The sequence below is a fragment of the Mandrillus leucophaeus genome, unplaced genomic scaffold (genome assembly GCF_000951045.1).
Source record: "Mandrillus leucophaeus isolate KB7577 unplaced genomic scaffold, Mleu.le_1.0 Scaffold368, whole genome shotgun sequence".
NCBI classification, from domain to species: domain Eukaryota; kingdom Metazoa; phylum Chordata; class Mammalia; order Primates; family Cercopithecidae; genus Mandrillus; species Mandrillus leucophaeus.
Window position 1 is genome coordinate 2,151,482 of NW_012103898.1, and position 6,157 is coordinate 2,157,638.

At 44.5% G+C, this 6,157-nt stretch overlaps 1 protein-coding gene across 3 annotated transcripts in view; it reads left to right on the plus strand.

The window, feature by feature from the left end:
- The first annotated feature begins 3,854 nt into the window (after window positions 1–3,854).
- Window positions 3,855–6,157, plus strand: part of TMEM246 (transmembrane protein 246) — a 23,722-nt gene continuing 21,419 nt past the window's right edge. For 2 of the 3 annotated variants that reach the window (XM_011990038.1, XM_011990037.1), the window contains exon 1: window positions 3,855–4,128. The gene's annotated coding sequence lies outside the window, so the exon portion shown is untranslated. Of the gene's footprint in view, window positions 4,129–4,310; window positions 4,514–6,157 lie in introns of those variants that run through there. The other variant, XM_011990040.1, reaches the window with a different exon arrangement.

The window sequence follows — 6,157 nt, forward strand, 5'->3', positions numbered from 1 at the left end:
AAATCAATAGCCAATGTGTGGCATAATTTGCCTATAGCCAGAATTCAGACGTCCAGAAAGCAAAGATATATTCCTCTCACTATTACAGCAAAAAAAAACTTACTACAGGGATATTTTTCTTCTTCCAAGCCCCACAAACTTAGTAGATTTGGAAACTCTAATATCCAAAGAAGAAGTACTTCCACCAGAGAATTCACAGCCTGTTGAGCTGGAAATTGGAACAAGAAAAGAAAAGCACCACTATATAGCCCTAGGTAATTGATTACCATACCAGTGGGAAATCGGTTGCTCCTATACACTCAAGTCGAGGAGGACTGTATCTAGAACCTAGAAGTTCATTAACAAGTCCATGTGAGTACACACATATCCGATGGTCCTGATCAGTGGAAAACCGAGGCAACTCAGTAACGAGAGGTGCACCAAGAACCTAAATCTTGTAAGATCAAAAGTTTGGGCCGAGCGCGGTGGCTCACGCCTGTAATCCCAGCACTTTGGCAGGCTGAGGCGGGCAGTTCACTTGGGGTCAGGAGTTTGAGACCAGCCTGGCCAAAATGGTGAAACCCCGTCTCTACTAAAAAATACAAAAAAACTAGCCGGGCGAGGTGGCGGGCGCCTGTAATCCCAGTTACTCGGGAGGCTGAGGCAGGAGAATGGCGTGAACCCAGGAGGCGGAGCTTGCAGTGAGCCGAGATCCGGCCACTGCACTCCAGCCTGGGCGACAGAGCGAGACTCCGTCTCAAAAACAAAACAAACAAACAAACAAAAATTAACTGGGCGTGGTGGTACGTGCCTGTAATCTCAGCTACTGGGGAGGCTGAGGCAGGAGAATTGCTAGAACTTGGAAGGCGAAGGTTGCAGTGAGCTGAGATTGAGTCACTGCACTCCAGCCTGGGTGAAAGACTGAGACTGTGTCTCAAAAAAGAAATAATAAAATAAAATAAAAAAGTTTGGGTCACTCTGTAAAGAGGCTCATACAGTGAAGTGCTGGCAGAGAGAAAGGGAACATGCAATGGGTAGTGGAAGAAGAAAGCCATGATTCCCAACTTAAATTTCATGACCAACCATAGAAGTAGGGATTCTAACAGTTACATTTCATATTGTTTGTCCTCCATCCCCACTCTTCCCATTAGGAAGGGTAATAGTAATGATTAATATTTTATGTCTCAGGGATATGTTCAATACCACAGTTACTGGAACTTTTTGTGTGTCCCAAAAGGTGTGTTCAATTTTTATATGAAAAAAAGTACAAGAGAAGATGTTCAGAGCAAGAAGGAATAGACTTTACTGCATATCTTCTGTTTATGCCTCCTGATCATCCAATCAGCTCTGTGTCCTGTGAATTTGAGCTATATGGATTACATCAAGGGCTCTCTTACCCTCTGATTTCTGGTTGGGTTCAGCCAATGGCAGACACTAGCAGGAGATAAGATGGCAGGAAGAAAGTAGAGTTATGTTATTTATTCTCCTGGCTCTTTCCCTGATGGGTCACCATAGGTTCACTGCCTCATTCTATTAGTGACAGGTCCCATAGGATGTCTCCCTTATCACAATTATTATTTTGTTGTTTTAATAACTGTTTCCTTACTTTGCTTATCAGACCCAGGATTCGTAATAGTTCCCTGGTATCAAGCCCTAGGGTATGCACTGCACTGTGCCTTATTGGTTTTCTTTGATTTCACCCACACCTTTGAGAATAGATTTTTTTCATTATCCTGTTGTAGTGTGTTATTTCTGACCCAAGCCTAACCGATAAAACATCCTACTTGCATGGAGGTTAAGATGTTTACTATAATAATTGTAATAGTGCCCTTTACTAGTCTCTAACCTCTTATTTTATTCTTCTTCTTCTTTTTTTTTTTCTATTTTTGCTTTACTTTGAGAAGAAATATAATATGTTGATTAAGAGAAGGAACGCTGAAGCCAGATTTCATGGGTTTGGATTTTGGCTTTTCCTCTATCTAGCAGTTTGACTTTGGGTAAGTTACTTAGCTTACCTGTCTCATGGGGTTATTGCAGTGATTAAGAGTTAATAAAAAGCACTCAGGACAGTATCAGCCATAGAAAGTACTACGAAAGTGTTTGATTTTACTATTTAAAATATTTATCAATACCTGATATAGTATGCATTTATTTGTTTATTATCTATTGTCCACCCAAATGTAAGCTCCCTAAAGGCGGAGATTTCATTTTATTCATAGCTGAATCCCTACTCTTTAGAAAGGCACTATCTCATAGAACTTTCGGTGATGATGGGATGTTCTATAGCTGTACTACAATACAGTAGCACTAACCACATGTAGATATTGAGCATTTCAAATGTGGCTAGTGCTACTGAGGGACTGATTGTTACATTTTATTTAATTTTTAATTAATTAAAATTTAAGTAGTTACATGTGACTAGTGACCATGAGATTGGACAGCACAGACATTGCCTGGAACATTATAATAGGTACTCAACGAATTTTTGTTAAACAAGTGAATAACTACCAACCATTTAGAGAAAGCTAGATATTTTGGCAGGTAGAATGCTAAGCACTTTATATACATTATGTCATGCAAACCTCTCAACAAACCTATGAGGGAAATATTACTGTTCCCAATACATAGATGAGAACATTGAGGCACAGAGGAGTTAATTTGTCAGAGCCAGTAAATAGATTAGATTCCAGAACTGAGCCAATGACATGAATTGAATTAATGACATGAATTGAATTCGACTCAGGTTGATTACAATCCTCCAATTTCAGAGTATCAGACTCCCAGTTTTTCTCCCAGGAAATGAAACTACCTTCCCTGTGCTATATCCAGCTCTCATAGTACCCAGCCTCACATATAGACTTTCCGACATTCCTAATGACAAATTCCTTGAGTGCAGGATCCACACCTCATTCTTACTTCATTGTCATCTACGGTGTTGGCACTATGTCAGAACCATTCTTCAGTAAATGCTGGCTGAAAGAGTAGAAGACGAATGGATGCTCAGGTGGATGTTTGTAAGGTTCTAAAGGAAGTTAATATCTAGTATCAATTTTACTCACACAAGAAGAAATCATATGAGCATTTACTGGCTTTAATGCTGTATCTTGTGACCACTGAACAGACCTTTTAGAACAAGTGTTGGCAAATCAGGCAGTAAATATTTTAGGCTTTGTGGGTCATAAGGTCTCTGTCACAACTGTCCAACTCTGCTGTTCTTGCATGGTAGCAGCCATAGACAATATGTAAATGATGACCATGTTGCAATAAAACTTTGTTTATGATCACCAAATTTTGAATTCATATAATTTTCATATGTCTGAAATATTCTTCCATTTTTAACCCTGAAATGTCACAAAAAAACATTCTTAGCTTGTGGGCTGTACAAGAACAGGCAGCAAGCTGTAGTTGCTAACCTGTGGCCTAGACAGGCAAACCTAAGATTAGAAGCACTGGGTAAGGCCGTACAACTGTGTGGTGAAAACCCATTCAGAAGGGAAAGTCCAGGGTGGAATGCAGGAAGCTGTTCGTTTTCTTTTGTCCTCCACATTTTTCCTCCCCCGATCATTCTATATCTTTTTCCTGTTTGCTTTGCCGGGATTGTTCTCAATGTGCATACCTTCCCATACCTCAGGCGTTTTGTCTCTCGTGGCCATTTGTGTTTAAATTGAGGGTTTTGAGAAGACTGAAAAAATTCAAGACCCAAAGTAATAGCTTTCTCACGCATTGAGAGATGTCGTTCCATTGGTGTGAATAAGTCTCTGTGTACCCACCTGATGAAATATAATGCTGGCTTCTAGTTCCCTCACAAAAGAAACAGGCTTCCTGTTTGCGTGACTTGGGGGCGACTCCTGCTTTTCCCTGGCTGCCCATCAGTTGGCGCCTTTTGCCGTCCTTTTTCCCCAAGCCGGCTTTGGGGGCCGCGGTCGCTCCGCAGCTCGCGGGTCACATGGCCCGCCTGAGCAAGGGGAGCCCTGCGCCCGAGCTGCGAGGCGGGATGAGGTGAGGCTCGGGCGCACACCCAAACCGCGCTGCGTCCGCTCCTTCCGGGCCCCGGCGATGGCGCCTCCACCGGGATGAGCTAGCCAGCCTGGGCGATACCAGAGGCGGCCCTCGGCGCGCGCAGGGGACCGAGCTGATCGCCCCAACCCGGTAGGTTTCTGTTGCGCACGATCTGCTCAGCCCTTTTGGCGCGGTGGTCGGAGCCCTGGAGAGACACCAGAGCGCGGGGACAAGGATTAGGGGTGGCCACAGCTGGCACAAGCAGGGCAGCTGGGGGTTGGGGAGAGGCGTCGCAGAGGGCCTGTGCCCCTGGCAGTGCGCCTCGGGCAGGCGGGTTGCCTAGCGGCCCTGCCCGGAGCTCCGACCGCTTCCTGCCGGAGGATTGCGAGGTCCCTCAGGGTCCCCGGCGCGGCAGGCTCCCGCGTCAGTGCGGGGATGGTTGAGTGCAGCGGGGGCGCCTCCCTGGCCCTCGCCTGCACCAGCTGCGCTGACAGGCCAACAGAAGGACGCGAGAGCGGGGCGCGTGCCAGTCTGGGTAAGACCCTCGCCGAGCCTAGCAGGGCCGAAGCGCCAAGGGGCCTGGCACCTAATGGCCGCCCGCAAGCAGAGGACCCTCGCAGCGCGTCCACACCTTAGGTTCGCCTGGCGCGCGGAGAACGCGGCCGCAGTGTTGGGTTTCTGCGGGCGACCTCGCAGCCAAGGGCTGGGGGAGGGCAACTGGGCAGAGGAAGGCGTCCTTCCCAGCACCGGGAAAAAACAGCAGAAGGGAAGAAGCGCAGCGATGGAGACGGTCAGCTCGGCCTACGGGTGGGAAACTGAGGCTCAGGCGTGGCAGGGACTGCCCAAGGTCAGCGACAGACACTAGATCCAGTGCCCTGGACATCGTCCCCCATTCTTTTTCCAAGAGGGAGGGTTAATTAGGTCCACCTGGGCGTGTCTCACCCTCTTTCTGGCCCTTGGCTCGGGCGTCGCCAGTGTCGCACTGCGCTCACGGTGTCTTGGGGCATGAGCTCCTGCAGGGTCGTTGTGACCCGCATCCTCTGCTCGACCCACGCTCTCTCCGGGGGACCGCAGGGCGGCTCCAATGATGATCTCACCATGCGGACCATTAGCAATACATGCAGGTGTGTGTGCGCGTGCATGTGTGTGTTTCTCCAAGAAAACTAATCCTTTTAAGGGGAAATAGCTTTTCTTTAGGGTTGAATTTCTAGAATGCACTGCACTAGGTACTTTATGAGGTGAGAAGAGAAAACTAACATTATTAGAATTATCAGAATGTTGTAAGGATACCCTTATTAGAAAACATCCAGGAAACAAAACTCCAAAGGAGAAACAAAATAAAAATAACTTAAAACTTCAACTTCTAGATGGTTTAGATTTTCTGCATATCTTAAAATTTTCTCTATGTATACACATTTGAAGTTTTGAATCAAAAGTGTGGACCAAGAAATGGTATCTTGTCTTAATTTGCATGTCTTTGATTACCGGTAGGAATTAACACTTTTTCCTCTGTGTAGTAGCCTTTTGCATTTCTGTAGGTGAGTTGATTGTTAATTCTTCTTCCCATTTTTCAGTTAAGTATCTTTCTCTTCCTGGTTTTTAAGCACTTTATGTGTATTACATATTAAAGTAGTAATTCTTTGTCACATGTTGCACTATAGCGAGTATTTTCTGTTAATTTTTACTAGTTCTAATTCCAAATGATCTTTTGGATATTTTGGTCTATTTTTTATTTTGATGGTTATAGGGGAATATAAACTTGACAAAACTCATCAAAATATATATTTAAGCGGTGCATTGTATTGTATGTAAACTGTACCTCAATAAAATTAATTTGTAAAGGCCTAGAAAATTATGATGCTGGGTAATGAGAGACAATCTGCCTAGTCAGATAGTAAAACCTGTTATAAAGCTTTCATAATGAAAATGACATGGCACTGGCACCACAATGCAGGGAGAGACAGCTGCCAAAATCCACAAACAGATATATATATGTAATTTAATTTGTTATAGCTATAGCAATTTAAATCACGAATAAAAAAATGGACTTAATAGGTGCCCTGTCATGTTCACCTTCCCAGTGTCTAACAAAAGACTCAGTGTTCAATCGAATGCTTAATTATGATTATAAAAGTAATGCTCTTTGCAGAAGTGTAGATATCAAAACAGGAAATTGCCG